The 16,882-nt window shown below is 45.5% G+C and overlaps 1 non-coding gene across 1 annotated transcript; it reads left to right on the top strand.

Annotated features, from left to right (window-relative positions):
• Positions 1–4,009: 4,009 nt before the first annotated feature.
• On the top strand, positions 4,010–4,084 carry Trnas-cga. Its single transcript has one exon. It is a non-coding gene; the product is annotated as a tRNA-Ser (tRNA).
• The last annotated feature ends 12,798 nt before the right edge of the window (positions 4,085–16,882 follow it).

Here is a 16,882-nt window from a genome sequence, read left to right as displayed (position 1 = left end):
TGAGCTTGTGCTCCGTCTCTCATGACCTCGTTGTAGACGGGGCGTTAAACACTAATCTACTCCTCCTCTCTTCAAAGGTACATTCTGCCAGGAAGACAACTGTCCGCGGAAGTGGATGCAACGTGAAAGAAGATTATTGTTAATTACGTAAAAGATCCATGCAGTGGACACCAAGTGAAAAAGCTACTTCTTATGTTTCTGATCTAGACTGCCATAAAAATGCGAAGGAACTGTTAATCAGAACTCAGGGAGACGTTGTAGTCTAATTCACAATCGATTTATTGATCTTAAACGTGACAAGACAACAATACATCATACAAAAAATATTTATTAAACAAAAGCCTTACTAAAATGGGATCTATGGTGGACAAAGTGATCTGCTGGGGATCGACACACGACACTAACCAGGAAACTACACTCTCTATCGTACTTCATAGACGTGAATCCAGCTTATGGCATCAAACTACGCTACCACCAAGCATCTATATTCTACCATACAAGAAAAAAGGAAAAATATGGTTCGAAAGAACAGGGTGCTGAGAAATAGATATTATAGACCTACGTCGCAGCAGCGAGTACTTTACCATCCTACTTGTCAAGGCGGCACATCACGATGCGTTCGGCGACTGAAGTCATGGACGGCGGAAATCTGGTATTAAATGCGCGTTCCCGAAAAATGCAAGTACGCGGTCTCGGTTTCGGTTAATTCAGAACGCAGGTACTTCCCTAAGAGTCTCTGGAACCCCAATCGATTCCAGTGTGCAGGTGGACCCGTTTGCTGGTCTGCCAAACCAATTTGACTTCGTGCCACGACTGTGCATGTCGGAATACGTCAAATGTTTAGACGTCTGACTCAAGACAAATAAGTACACGCACGCGTCACTCGTTGTGACCGTGATGATATAAGCAGTATCTCTGATGGTTCAGAAGGTGACTGGCACAGGCTCTAAGTCGCAACCTAGCAAAGTACACAAGTCTCACCGTTTAGGTAGAGACCTGCAGTTCTTTTCTAGTGAAGCGCCAGTACAAGAGACTTGTACAAGAGTGCCAATCTCCCTTTCTCTGTGTTGCCTCCTCAGCTCGGTTCCAAAAGCACATTTCTCTTTTTTTACTTCCCCCAATTTCGCACAAGGCAATCACGATCTGGAGCCCGGCATTCTAAGTTCGGAGAATGGTCTTTGCACTGCAAACCGATTTGACCAATCAGAGACTTAAGTTAATTGATAGAAAACGGAAAAAACTTCAGCTTCACAGCCTCTTTCCCACACATATGCCGTGTCTTTTGCTAACACAATAGAGGGTGGAAGCACAGCCCTCCATAAACAGCTTGTTATCTCCCCTGTTGCATCCATTTCAAAGTTTGCAAAGAACGGCCATAAACTCGCATCAACAATAAATGTTTTGATACAGAGTCTGGATGTATGGACGCCAGTTGCCCTGTCCCACGGACATTTGCAGAACATTTACATTTCTTTTGGCGGCTTGCTCCCTAACAAGGCCTACAATGCGCTGTCGGCGACTTTTCGGTGCTAGGTCGTGTACCTGGACGTCTGCCCCTGTCCGGCGCCAAGCCATCTGGAAATGACTCCTTTGCATTCTCCAGAAAAAACGCGCTTTGTCACCTCACCAACGCCGTGCTTTTACTGCAGTCGTTTAATTCAGCACGCTGTCCCTTTGAACGCAGGTGGACCTTTCCGTATTTCTTTCCCTAGAGCATGTAAACAAGACCATAAATTGCTGCCCACCATTTCATCACAATGTATGAAGTCAAATCGCCATAGATCGTATTCCCTACACAGAATCAGAAGTGAGAGTGCCCTGCAATCTTTCATAACGGACAAATGTCTTTCTAATACTGAAGTACAACGTTCCGTTTCTTTTTAGCAAGGAGAGGGAGGTAACCTCGTTTAACACTCTCAAATTTTGAATGACCTTTTGCTTATTCAGACGTAGCACCACAAATAACTCTTGTGGTTGTTCGAGATGGACCGGCAGGATCGTTTACATATTTGTACAGACCACTCTAAAATTGAGAATGGAATGTGGTTCACTATAGTCTACCTCACAGTCGAGTCTTACATAAAAAACTCCCTTCCCACAGAAATTGTGCGCCTCCGTAATTCAGTGGTCAGCATCTCTGGCTGCTATGCAGAGGACTCGGGTCGATTCCCTATGCTGTCACAAATGGTTCCTTCGTAGGAGGACTGAAACAATGTGCACTCAGTCTCGTGACTACAGTTGAGAAACTGCTTTAGTGCTGGCCACATGCGCTTCCGTATCGCATCCCAGTGACGTCATTGGCGAGAGGATGACACGGAGGTCGATCGGTCCTGGTTCTCCTGCCTGGCTCAGAAAGCGGAGCTTTTCTTTTTTTATAGAAATTCGTATTCGTGTAGGATACATTTTAGTCGTAAATGCCGCCATCGCTACTGTACCCCAGGGTAAAAAACTAAAATTGTGACACAAGGACTTTCTCAAATAAGGAGTACCAAAAGACTATTCCATAAATGTATTGTTACACACTCCAAGAAAAAAAAAAAGAAAAATGCATCATGAAAGAGTTATGCAAATTTAATCAAAAATTCATATTCATACAGATGTCGGCTGGAAATGCAAAATTGTAAACTTTGGCTGCCGACGGTTGATTACGTAATGTCGCAGTCGCAGCGATATTTCAGCGAAGAGTTGGCAAGGATAGTAAACAGGGTGACATTTCGATACCATGTACAAAATCTTTGCGAATTTCAATCCGTGTACTATGTTGGACATTAACGTTGCTTCGCGGACAAGCGCGTGAACAATACACGCAAAGGTCAGCATTTGAGGGAGGAGATGTAGTTGAGTTCAAAGAAGTCGATAATTAGTTGAAACCCTCAGCTGCCGAAAGGTGTTGTTGACATACCTCGGTGGGGCAGCTGAAAATGTGGTCAGTTGGGAGTGTGGATCTCATGGGAAGCGTGCAAGGGATAAGTCTCTACAATCGCGCTATTCATCTGTGTGCTCGGTGGCTCAGACGTGTAGAGCGTCTGCCATATAAGCAGGAGATCCCAGGTTCAAGTCCCGGTCGGGGCACACATTTTCAGCTGCCCCCATCGAGGTATGTCAAGGACGCCTGTCGGCAGCTGAGGGTTCCAATCAATTATCACTTATTCCAGAGAAGCTTCACGGCCATCAATGGTATCTGTTCTTTCGAGAACAGTTACTATCTTCATTCAACGAAGTCGGCTGGAGTATTGGGTGAATCGCTCGACGCTGGAATAGGAGCGACGCCACTGTTCGACGATGTAGGCAGGAATGAGTGAACCACAGCCGAACGCAGCGACAACGAGCTAGCGATCGAGCTGTAGAGACAACAGAATGGCAGGACCGAGCAGGTGTCGGAGACACACTCAGAGCCGCGGACCCATCATTATCATCGATCCGACGTGCAAATGGTGCCTCAGTGAGCACAAGGACCATTAATAGCCAGTGTATAGGAAGGGGTGTTGAGCTCACGGCGACCCCTGCGCTGACTACCGTTGACCTGTGTACACCAACGAGCCCATCTGCAGTGGTGTCGGGCACATTCAGCATGGAGTCCCATTGGCTGCAGTGGTGACAAGTCCCACTTCGAACTGAGCTCCGATGATTAGCGAAGTCGTGTCTGGAAACACCCCGACAGCTGTGGGATACCAACTTGACTGTCGACAGCCATTCGGACCGACAACCTGCAATGATGATTTAGGATCCAGAATGAGATCACTCTGCAGCGGAGTGTGCGCTGATATGAAACTTCCTGGCAGATTAAAACTGTGTGCCCGACCGAGACTCGAACTCGGGACCTTTGCCTTTCGCGGGCAAGTGCTCTACCAACTGAGCTACCGAAGCACGACTCACGGCCGGTACTCACAGCTTTACTTCTGCCAGTACCTCGTCTCCTACCTTCCAAACTTTACAGAAGCTCTCCTGCGAACATTGCAGGAGACGAGGTACTGGCAGAAGTAAAGCTGTGAGTACCGCCCGTGAGTCGTGCTTCGGTAGCTCAGTTGGTAGAGCACTTGCCCGCGAAAGGCAAAGGTCCCGAGTTCGAGTCTCGGTCGGGCAGACAGTTTTAATCTTCCAGGAAGTTTCATGATTTAGGATGTCTTGTTATTCCATAGGAGTAAGCCTTGAGAGGTTCCATGCCCTCTTTTGCATGTCCCCTCTCATTTTCGTCAATTTTATTAATGTTCTTTGTCATTACATGGTGGTAACAGACTGAATAAGGTTATTGTAATGAATTTGTACTGAGAGCTCAAAAAAATACTTTTCATTTGATTCCTAAACATGTTGATTTACTTCCCTGGGTGGCCTGTGTGAGGAGAGCATCAGAGGACGCGGCACACTGCGTTTCTGGTTGGGGGCTGCACTTTCCTGAATTCTGAAGGGTTCGTACAATAGGCTTAAGAGTCGGCCGGAGCGCCTAGCGCCTAGAACCGCGCGACCGCTGCGGCCGCAGGTTCGAATCCTGCCTCGGGCATAGATGTGTGTGATGTCCTTAGGTTAGTTAGGTTTAAGTAGTTCTAAGTTCTGAGGGACTGATGACCTTAGAAGTTAAGTCTCACAGTGCTCAGAGCCATTCGAGCCAATAGGGTTAAGCACCTGGCGGAACGACTGACGTCGGTCGAGTTTCTCCTATTGTATGCAGGGCGAAACGACCTGCAAGACGTCTGAGTGTCGCCGCAGTTTATGTGTTTACCATTGCGGCGCGTCCGGAACGAAGATTCCTGGCACCGACTGACTGCATTGTCCTCTTGATTCTGAGAATACTTGTGGACTGTGCCCTTGCTGGGAGGGACTGTCTGGCGCCAGATGGCTGGTGGTCTAGGCATGTTGTTTTCGTAGCCAGTCAAATGGCAAGTTCAGTGCCCTCCGCTGAATAGCAGAGGCACGATTGGTCAACTTAAACTGGGTCTAGTTGACGTCATAAAGCCCCGCTCGAAATTGGAGGGAACGGTCGCTATTGGTGCGAATGACGTTCTGAGACAGTGTGGGGGAACTTTGGAATCATAACTGAATGCTGATTCGCAGTTTTCGAGGAGAGTAAGGAGTAGAGCAATGTTGGCTTCGCTCTTGCGTTGCGCGGGCAGTGGATTAGGGATCTGATCTTCCTCGGAGTCGGACGGTCTTGCGGCTTGGTGGCTCGCTTTCGGAAGAACTTAGAATTCTCGGACAGCCTTCGCGGCCAGGGGTTGACACAGAGTTGCTGCACGGCAGAAGTCGGCGCCTACATCATCAGGACGCTGCCTACCGACGACGTGCTGCAGATTTCAGTACTGGTACAGCATTTTGCGGCTCCGGCATTGTAGGACCTTATCAATTTTACACTGAATCCCTCAGTATCACGCGCGTTCGCTTTGCTACAAGTCCACCTTGCTTGTTTCTCCATGTGATCCCATTTGAGCTCTCAGTACTAATTGCGATACTTCTATATAGTCGGGAGATTAATATTTGATTCATTTGGACCTCCAGTCATTATCGTCAATCTATTGCATCACAGAGAGTAGGAGCCCCTTGTTCTCGAGCCAGCTCTTATTCTCATCGTATATCAGTATATCCTATCCTTTAACCTACTGGGTGTGTCGACAATCATGTGCATTTATGTTCTGATATATAATAAATCTCATTGTAATATTTAATCTGCATATCGTTTCGTAGATATAGGCAGAATTCTCATTTCCTGTTGTTTATTATGATAAAGTTCTCTTTTTTTGAGTAGATTACGATTTTTGTTAAATTATTGTGAGTGTGCACTTCTTATTTTACCAACTAGCAAGGTCCATCATCATTTCCTTCCGTTACCGTTGCGCGCATAATTAATTAGCTGGTAGGTAAGGAGGGTGTCGAGTGCATGTCTCGTTCTCATGCAAAATTCGTCTGAATTAAAGAGGTACAAACTCTTCTTCACCCCGGCACCTCACAGCCTTTGGTTGTCAACCGCGGCACCCTTACACCACTGTGGTACATTGGCGATACTCTGCGCCTGGTTTGGTTATCCTTCATGGCACGCTATTCTGGGCTTAGATTTCAGGAACATAATGTCAGTTCACGCTCGATGACAATATCTAGTGCTTGCCTCGGTGCTTACCGAACCCTACCTTGGCCAGAAAGGTCGCCGTGTCTTTTCCTAACTGAGTGCGATTGGAGCGTTATGGACAGGATCCTTCAACCAACTCGGAATTTTGACGACCTAACGCACGAATTGGACAGAGTTGGTCACGTGATCTCTCAGGTTCACATTCAATACCTCTGTCAATACTGCTTTCATAAGGGCCAGAGGTAGACCAACACGGTACTGACTAACTCAATTTGTGAAGCTCTTTCTCATCACTACATGAACCAATTTTTGTGGAATTTTAATCATTCGTTGGTCTGTACATGTCCATCACATCTACCGATTTCCAACCCATTCGAATAATTCCTACGTGGTGCGTTGTTATTTTTTGTCTTGGAGTGTATTTAAGACATTCTGGAGCTAGTCGAGAGACCAAAAGACAGCAACAAAGCTATTAACCTACTGTGGATTAAGACTCATGCAGAAAGTCTGCACTACAAAGTTGTAGCATTTTTTGGAGAAAGCAAAGGTTTGAATACGGGAACACCAGATTTATTCAACTTTCCTTTATAGACTTCAAGCCCTATACCAGGAATCACAGCTGTCAGCAATGGCTTTATCACTGAATTACATCAGAGATAGGAAAGCGTAAGCATTGCTACTATCCAGCCGTCCGTACCCGCATATAATTGGTTTAGTAACTTTTTTCCATTCAGAAAAATGCTTTTTGTCGAATACTCCCGAGTCCTACAGACTGGGAAATGTTTCTTTTGACAGAAATAGAATCTTAGCTCCTACACCTTTCCGCCAACTTCTTTTTTGACGCGTTGGAAGCGTGCCTACGTGACGGAGCACGAGCTCGCTACGCAAACACTCCACGCGAAATTGCTTTCCCCTTGCCACGTATTTCCTGCCGCTCCTTACACGTCGAACCGATTACCGATTCCGCTTCCCCATGTTGTTGCAAACTCGTCTCTACTACAAGGCGTGCTTTTCAATCATAAGGTTCTATATTTAATGCTCTTACAGATCTGTTGATGCGATTCGAGTAACTGAAAGTTTATCACATACATATTCCCTGATACCGCATTTCAGTTGAGGCCACAATTATTTTCATTTCTGCCTTTCGTTCAATTTTCTCACTTTACGCGATGACTTATTGTGAGCTTCAGCGAATGGACCGATACTCAAATGACAACATGTGTTAAGTAATGCCATGCACAGCCGAAGACATCAAACTGTAGCATGCTTATCTGAGCGTGAAGACTTCTGTAACAGTGCAACGGAGGAACGGACGAACTTTGTATTATTTTAGAAATTACGAAAAGTAGCGACGGAAACGCATGATAAGTTGTTGTAAATCTACCGAGCAGAATATAAAATTGTGAGGAGTTCAAACGGTTTTCGCAAAATGTGGCTCAATGTGTCGCCTGGGGTGTTGGCGGCTCACTCTTCAGTCTCTGTCGTGAGCTGAGCCAGGGTTTTGGTCTGGTCTGGTACACGACGCTCTTCTGATGTACCAACAAAATTAAGTGGCTAACTGAACGTCTGGAGACTACTGCGGCTGAGAGATATTAGCTTTCCTAAAATTTGAGCATTCTGCCATACACCGCGTGGCAACGTACGAAATGGCTGCATCTTGTGGGAACTAGGTGTTCTGAAGGTCAAATTCCGAAGTTAATGTCTTGGAACGAGACACGTCGCTAACTCGGTGACACAGCATTCAGACATATCTCCGACTAGAGTATCTGATTAACACTCAAAAAAGTAAGGACCTATCACCCTATGACACGACACTGTACTCCACACAGCAATTTTGGTACTGTGTCGTGGGCGGTGGTGAAAAAGAGCAGAGATTACTTGAGTCTCGTGACGGAAGTCCTCTTTACTCACGTGAAAATGCACTGCATAGGCTATTCAACGATTCTGAACGGAGTTTGCATCCTCACTGACTTCAGCCAACAACTGTTCATAAAATTTCAGATACACGACCCAGTCTTAAGATGGTCCACGATCTGAATTTTGTACTGACAGTTCTCTGAATTCTCCTACTTCCGAGATATGATGATGGGGGAAATTTTCGCACCGAGGTGTTAGAACTCCTATCGATACCAACACACACGGAATTAGTGTTTTCAGTGGTACGTACGGACTGTGCAAAACCATTACTCTTTTTCTTCAAAACTGAGTGAGTTTCTTGAAAATACAGAACCACCATTGCGACCTCGCTTAACAACGGAACTTGATCGTGGAGGAGGGACTGATAATGACGCCAAAACTCTCTTTGTGGAGCTGTGAAACTGTATCCTCCACGAAAAAACGCAAGGAAGCCTATTATCCGTTCTGCACCGCTCCACAGATCGTCGTAATTAAATTTCCGTTTGTGTTACACAGTTTGTCCCTCTGCAGGACTTTTCTTGCGTGGTCATTCCACTCTGAAGCTGCTTCATTTGCTAATCAGCATCATAGATGGCAGCCAATTTTACGATTTCGTACCCCAATCGCTAAAAACGGAACCGTTTTGGGTCTCTTCGTTGTCCTTCCGTCTGTCTGTCTGTCTGTCCATTAAAATAGCTACACCACGAAGATGACGTGCTACAGACGCGAAATTTAACCGACAGAAAGAAGATGCTGTGATATGCAAATGATCAGCTTTTCAAAGCATTCACACAAGGTTGGCGCCCGTGGCGACCCTTCATCGTGCTGACATGAGGAAAGTTTACAACCGATTTCTCATACACAAACAGCAGTTGACCGGCGTTGCCTGGTGAAACGTTATTGTGATGCCTCGTGTAAGGAGGAGAAACGCGTACCATCACGTTTCCGACTTTGATAGAGGTCGGATTGTAGCCTATCGCGATTGCGGTTTATCGTATCGCGACATTGCTGCTCGCGTTGGTCGAGATCCAATGACTGTTAGCAGAATATGGAATCTGTGGGTTCAGGAGGGTAATACGGAACGCCGTGCTGGATCCCAACGGCCTCGTATAATTAGCAGTCGAGAAAACAGGCATCTTATCCGCATGGCTGTAACGGATCCTGCAGCCACGTCACGACCCCTGAGTCAACAGATCGGGACGTTTGCAAGACAACAACCATCTGCACGAACAGATCGACGACATTTGCAACAGCATGGACCATCAGCTCGGAGACCATGGCTGCGGTTACCCTTAAGCTGCATCACAGACAGGAGCATCTGCGACGGTGTACTCAACGACGAATCTGGGTGCACGAATGTGCAAAACGTCATTTTTTCGGATGAATCCAGGTTCTGTTTACAGCATCATGATGGTCGCATCCGTGTTTGGCGACACATTGGAAGCGTGTATTCGTCATCGCCATACTGGCGTAGCACCCGGCGTGATGTTATGGGGTGCCATGGGTTACATGTCTCGGTCACCTCTTGTTCGCATTGACGGCAGTTTGAACAGTGGACGTTTCACTTCAGATGTGTTATGACCCGTGGTTCTATCCTTCATTCGATCCCTGCGAAATCCTACATTTCAGCAGGATAATGCACGACGGCATGGTGCAGGTCCTGTACGGGCCTATCTGGATACAGAAAATGTTCGACTGCTGCCCCATCCAGCACATTCTCCAGATCTCTCACCAATTTTGGAACGTCTGGTCAATGGTGGCCGAGCAACTGGCTCGTCAATATACGCCAGTCACTACTCTTGATGAACTTTGGTATCGTGTTGAAGCTGCATGGGCAACTGTACCTGTACACGCCATCAAAACTCTGTCTGACTCAATGCCCAGGCGTATCAAGACTGTTATTACGGCCAGAGGTGGTTGTTCTGGGTACTGATTTCTCAGGATCTAGGCACCAAAATTGCGTGAAAATGTAAGCATATGTCAGGTCTAGTATAACATATTTGTCCAATGAATACCCGTTTGTCATCTGCAATTCTTCTTGGTGTAGCAATTGTAATGGCCAGTAGTGTATTTCATATACTGAGATATACGGTCCCTTGGCGGTGTGAAAAAGTTAAGTTTCTAAGTCAATGCACTCAAAAGATACGGCCATTTATGTCGCATTTTTTTATACTCGCAAAGTCTCTAATCGAAACTATGGGGTACTTTCCGTCCACCTAGAGCCATGAAATTTGGCAACGAGCAAGGTGAGGAGAAAATCCGAAAATTGTTAATTTGTAATTGTATCGCACTGAAATTTTTTTCAGTTTGTTGTCTGTGTTTCTGTCTGTCTGTCTGTCCGTCTGTTGAGATTAGTTTTTCCCCAGGGACGGGTAGACGTATCAAGTTTTTAATGTAGTTCACATAATGAGGTCTAGGGTCTTCTGGTGGTATACAAAATTGAAGCTTCTGAGTCAATGCAATCAGAAGAGATGACCGTTCATTTCACATATTTTGGTACTCGAAAACTCACTCATCAAGACTTATGCTATAGCGTACTTCCCGTGGAGCTAGAATCATGGGATTTGTCAAGAAGCAGTGTTTCGTAGTACAAGTGAAGGAAAAAATCCGAAAATTGTTAGTACAACGAAAAACCAGTCCAAAAGTTGCAAATATCACTTTTTTATGATTAGTTTCGAGCCGAGACCTATTTTCAAATCATCGTAACATAGTCATAAATGGTATTTCCGAAAATGTTAAAACGTGTCAAAAATGTGGAAACGAACAGTTACAGCGCATGGAAATGTTATCTGTATGCGCTGTAACTTTTGACATGGTTTTAATTTTTCGGGCATACTACTTTTGACCACGTTAGGATAATTTCAAAATAGCTCTCGGCCAGAAACTAGACAACAGGTGAATAAAAAGAAAGTGAAATTTTGAATTTCGGATTGATTTTTCGTTGTACTGATTAAAAGAAATTTCTGAGCCACAGCATGCTGGAAGTTTGAAAATTGTTAATTTGTAATTACATCACATGAAAATTTTTTTTTCATTTGTTATCCGACCACCTGTCTGTATGTGCATAATTAAGTTTGTGCGGAACCCGCAGAACACGATTCCCACTGCCACTGGGCCAACTTTTTTTTTTCTTCCTAGGGTTCAGGCAGAGTATGTGTAATTCGTTTCTGAGTAGAAATCTTAGAGTAATCTTCCCCAACATTTATATACATAAAAAGTAAAAGTAGTCAAGTTGCTACATACGTAATGACTCGCGTGCATGTTGCAGAGGGGGGGTGGGGGTGGGATTGTGAAGCTCACCTACCGTCTACTACAGCTCAACGTTAGGGAAACCCACCCCCAGTGTCGGGGGCGGACGCTCTGGGAGGAGCAGGTTTGCTACTGCACTAAAGCAATGCTTACAACCAGCACCTGCGGAGACACTCGTGGCGTGACATCCTTCGCCTTGTCATCTGTGTGTTGTACCAAGGCGCACTGGGTCAGAACACCTTCGTTCCGGCTCTTGTCGGGTACCCAAACCTCGGAGCCGGTACTTCTAGTTGAAGCATCTTGTTACTAGGGTTGGATAAAAAGTAGTGGCAACACTGTCGTAACATGGATGAGCCTGCAACGGCATGCGCGCTATGTGTAGGTGATAGCATATCAGTGCTGACCTGCTCTTCAGTACTGGTCTGTGTACACTTGCTACTAGTGTGTTTGCTTCTAAAAGTCCTGTGTCGTATATTGATATTCATGACATGCTCTATACATTATCTAAATAATGACAAATGTAATGTAGTGACTTACACCATTTTAACCCTTATCGGTGAAGATGGTCCATGACTGAAACCGGTTCTACGCGCTTCAGTCTGCAACCGCGCAACCGCTATGGTCGCAGGTTCGAATCCTGCCTTGGGCATGGATGTGTGTGATGTTCTTAGGTTAGTTAGGTTTAAGTAGTTCTAAGGGGACTGATGACGTCAGATGTTAAGTCCCATAGCCCTCAGAGCCATTTTTTTGAACTGAAACCGGTCGATATTTGGCTTTAAAATAAAAGTGGCTGTCGGTGAAACATGCATTTTATACTAGATCAACTGAAGTAGGGCAGTGAGGGGGCACGACTGTGTTTGAGTCAGCTGCAGTGTGTACTGTCTGAAAGTGTGGGAGGCCAGTTCGGGCGCCCTAACAATTTAGGAAACATGAAAACCGTGCGTGGATCAAGACTGAAGTGGCACATGGTCTGAGTACACAACAATGTTTTCAGGGAGTGCGTGAGGCGTGTGGTAATGCAGCGTTGCCAATTCGTACGGCGGCGGCATGGGTCAAAGCGTTTCGGGATGACAGGGATGTCATTCAACATCGGCACAATTAATGGAAACGCCCTTCCACCCACAGAACATGCGCCGTGAACCAGCAGGTACCAAAGTGAAGTTTATTGTGGCTTACGGTGTCCAGGGATCAATCCTGCATCAGGTTGTACCACAGGGGCAGACGGTCATTGCAGCCTAGTACTGCACCTTCTCGTGACACCACGTTCGTCCCATACTGAGAAGAAAGCGACGGCACGTTCTGGCACTGGATCCGATCGTCGTTCATGGCATTCCACATGGTGAACCCCGTGCGTACGTTGGTTTGGGAGATATTGGAACATCGCTGTATTCACCCAGTATGGCTCCATGCGATTTTGACCTGGTCGCCAAAATGAAGGAACCTCCTCATGGCATGTGCTTCAACACGAGAGAAGATATCATATATCCATAGCATAGGTTGGTCCTACAGAGACACTGATAGGGACGACGCGCTGATGGTGTACGACGCCTTCCACGTGTGTGATCATAAGCAGGACGATTGTATTGAGGGCAAGTAAAAATGTTACTAAAATGTAAACTTTCACGGCCGGAAATATCATGTCCATTATAATTATCCGGGCTGTTATGCCGTGGTCGGTTGATGAATTCTGTGGTGATTCCCACTCGCGAGCCAGTGTGTGTGTTGGACCTTCCATCAAGCTACGGACCCTCTTGAAGATGTCTCCCGCAGTCGGAGACGAAACGTTGGGAATCACCACAGAATTCATCAACCGACCACGGCATAACAGCCCGGATAATTATAATGGACAATTAAAAGTGTGTTACGAAAGTCTGGTATGGATTATAATAGTATTGCCAGGTCTTTTTATACAAACGATTTAATTGCCACCACCGCGACTGAGCGCATCCTATCTCAGTCCTCTCGCCAGGGAAATATACTTGGCAGCACAGGGAACTGAACACGGGTTCGCTGCATGGCAGTTCCGAGAGCTGACTCTCAGCTATGTGGTGTCTACATTCTGCTTTGGTCTGCAAGATTCATTATTTCTAATTCCTTTGGTCATTCATATCAATGCAATTCTCCGAACGAAGGAATTGCAAATCGTCCGAGCGATTATATTAGAGACGTTTCAATTGATAAATTACGTACATTCGACAATTACTGTTCATCCTGTTAAGGTCTGTAAAAATGATTTGCTTTTGTGTACTGTGCTGAAGCAGGTACGTGAGTCATCACACGCAAGAAGAGGTGGGGCAAGTCAGCCGCCAAATTAGTCAATATTTTCGAGACTGACTGACGCCAAGGCAAACATTGGTAGCAGCGTGAAAACATACACTGACGGAGAAAATCGCAACACCAAGAATGAGTTGTGTAACATAAACGAAAGTTGGTAGGCCGGTTTCTAAATCTGAAAAATGACGCCTGTTCAAATTTCACGCTGTATTGGCCGTGAGAGTTAGATACCTTAGAGATTTGACGCGTAAGTCGATGTTAGTCAAGGTTGGCTTAACGCGACAAAGGCGTCATTATCAGCACCTCACTTAGTTTGAACGAGGTCGTGTAATAGGGCTGTGAGAAGTTGGATGTTCCTTCTGCGATATTGCGGAAAGACTTGACAAGATGGTAGCACTGTACATGATTACTGATAACAACGGTCACGGGAATGTACGGTCGCAAGAGGACAGGCTTCCGGAGGGCCACCTGGCGCAACCGAGGGGGAGGAAGGCCATTGTGTTCGTCGTATGTCTTTGGCGCATCGTCATCTGCAGCAGCAATCTGACAAGCAGTTGCCACCACAGTGGCACAACGAACTGCTACAAATCGGTTACTTCAAGGACAGCTCTCGGAGCCAGATACCCTGTTGCGTGGGTTCCTCTGACCCCAAACCACCGCCATTTGCGACTTCAGCAGTGTCAAGCGAGAGCTCATGGGAAGGGGGGGGGGGGAGAAGGGGGGGTGGAGGCCTGTTGTGTTTTGTGATGAAAGCTGATGGTGCGTCGGTGCCAGTGATGGCCGTGAATTGGTTAGAACGAGCCCAGTTGAGGGCCTGCAGCCAACCTGTGTGCCTGCTACACACACTGGACCTCGACCTGGAGCTATTGTCTGGGGTGCGACATCGTATGACAGCAGATGCAGTCTCGTGCTTATAACACGTACCCTGACTGCAAATTTGTACGTCAGTCTGGTGGTTCGACATGTTGCACTGCCAATTATGAACAGCATTCCAGTGGTGTTTACCACATACCGCTGTTGTAACTCAGTATGCTCTATAGAGCGTTGACATGTTGCCTTGGCCTGCTCCACCACCAGACCTGTCTCTAATCGAGCGCATATACGACATCATCGGACAACTCCAGCGTCGTTCGCAAATAGCATCAACTATCCCTGTATTGACCGATCACGTGCAACAGGCATGGAACTCCACCTCACAAACTGACAGCCGGACCTACACAACACAATGCATGCACTTTTGCATACTCGCATTCAACGTTCTGACGGTTACACCAGTTATCAGTGAGCCAGCATTTTACGTTTTCAATGGCTTTTCCCGTGTTTACATTAACTTGTGATCTTGCAGCGTTTATCACTTAAATGCGTTACCTAGACAAATGTATACCCGATATTTAATTATTCTATATTAATTACTTTTTGGTGTTGTAATTTTTTTCCGTCAGCGTATATAATTGTATGTTGAAAGTGTACCACTTGGCAGAAAGTTGTTTCTTACTTATTTTTACGTTTATTGGAAAAATCAAGAAAAGATGAATTTGGTAGGCATATTTACACTGTGTTACATTGCTACATAATCTCTTTAGGAGTGAAGTGTATAGTGGAATGTTTATACCAAATAGAGACGCAGACCACCAACTTGACTTAAATACGTTGTTTAACTCACACACAAGGCCAGTTATTCATTGTGAGTGAAATGGGAAATTCATAAACTCGTTTACTACTTTTCACAAAAGCATGTAATTGCTAATACTACCACGTACAGTCTATTAGGTACATACCGAACAGAGTCATGCTTATACGTATGATAAGCGACAGCAGATGTGAGTTTATTATTAAGTCTGTACCGTACTCCTGACTTTCGTGCCAAACAATCTTTATGACTGTGCAGAGCCGTTGCAAACTAGCATACACTTAGTTACAAACAAGGAAACTCAGAACTGAAAGAGAAGTAAGCCAAGGAGTTTTTGTTTCTTGACTTCTATTCTCAGTAACCTCATAGAGAGTCGTGACAGCTTTTACTTGAGAAAATGGAGGAGGAATAAATTCTAATATATAACATCTGAATCGCCTTTGCTTTCGTGGTGGCGTTGTACTGTCCGTATCTAATGCAAACAAACCGTAGCGAAGAATGTAGACACACTGAAAGTAAGTTATAATACGACTGAAATAACGCATAAGTAACAAGTTGAAAAGAAAATAGCACAAACTGTCAACGGGGTTACAGATCCAGTAGAGGAGTTTTTGTACCTGAGACGAACACCGCTGAAAGCAACAGGTGATTGGACGGAAAAAGAAATAAATATGCCCTGCACTGCATAGGTGCACTGGGCAGAATTTTCGCAACAAAATGTTCTGTCTGTTTGTTTTGTCAGTTTTGACTTTTGGCAGTGAGACCGTTACTTTAAAAACAAAAGCAATTAGGGAACTGAGGGTAGCTCGGCGAGCGACAAGGAGATACTGACTGGGAAATTCTAGGATAGATATTTACTTACTGAATTAGAATTATTAATACCTTCAGTTGCTGACGGGCGTCGATGTATATCAACGGGGACAGGTGAAAATGTGTGCTCCTACCGGGAAGTCCTGCTTACATGGCAGACGCTCTATCCATCTGAGCCACCGAAAGAACAGACACCATATCCATATAAGTACGTACTTACCTACTAGGTTCGCCACACAAACCGCTGTCGGTCTTTGGCCTCACCAATCAGCCTCCTCCATCTTCTTCGGTCCTTGTATTCTTCTACAGCTAGTCCCGACGAACTCATATCGTCTCTGGTCCCGTCAATCCATCTAAGTCGTAGTCTTCCCCTGGGTCTGTTGTCGCTGATGCCTCCTAACACCACCTGCTCGATGATCTGGCACTCTCGATGTTTTACATGCCCATACTGATACAGTCTCCTCTCTCTCTAATCACAGAAACGGGGTACAGTGACTTGTACGACTGCTCCAATTCGCAGTTTTTCCTTTTTCTCTACTCGTCTCCTTCCTTCAATGCTCCAAAAATCTCTCTCAGAACTGCATTTTCAAATGTCAAGAGTTTTTCTTTCTATTTTTTGGGTCAGAGTCCAGGTCCCTGATCCCTATAGGACAGGTTGTATTATAGTCCTATAGATCCTAATCTTCATCTATCTCGATAGAAGCCGGGACTTGGCAACTTTGCGAGTGCAAACCTTGACTTGTTTCCTGCTTGAATTCCTGCTACTATTTCCTGGACTGTCTAGTTGCTTTTACTGAATACTGCCCCTAGATATTTGAATTCTATTACCTTTCAGATGTTTTACCATCCACATCTGTCATCGGTCTCTCAACTCACTACGAGCCTGCTGTCATTGTCTGTTGAATCAGATCTTGTTCATTCTGTGCTATGAAAACTACACTGTCCGCAAAGGCCAGGGTATTGACCGC

Source organism: Schistocerca piceifrons, chromosome 2 (genome assembly GCF_021461385.2).
Source record: "Schistocerca piceifrons isolate TAMUIC-IGC-003096 chromosome 2, iqSchPice1.1, whole genome shotgun sequence".
Lineage (NCBI taxonomy): Eukaryota > Metazoa > Arthropoda > Insecta > Orthoptera > Acrididae > Schistocerca > Schistocerca piceifrons.
Note: the sequence above shows the minus strand (reverse complement) of the source record. Positions and strands in the feature narration are given on the sequence as shown.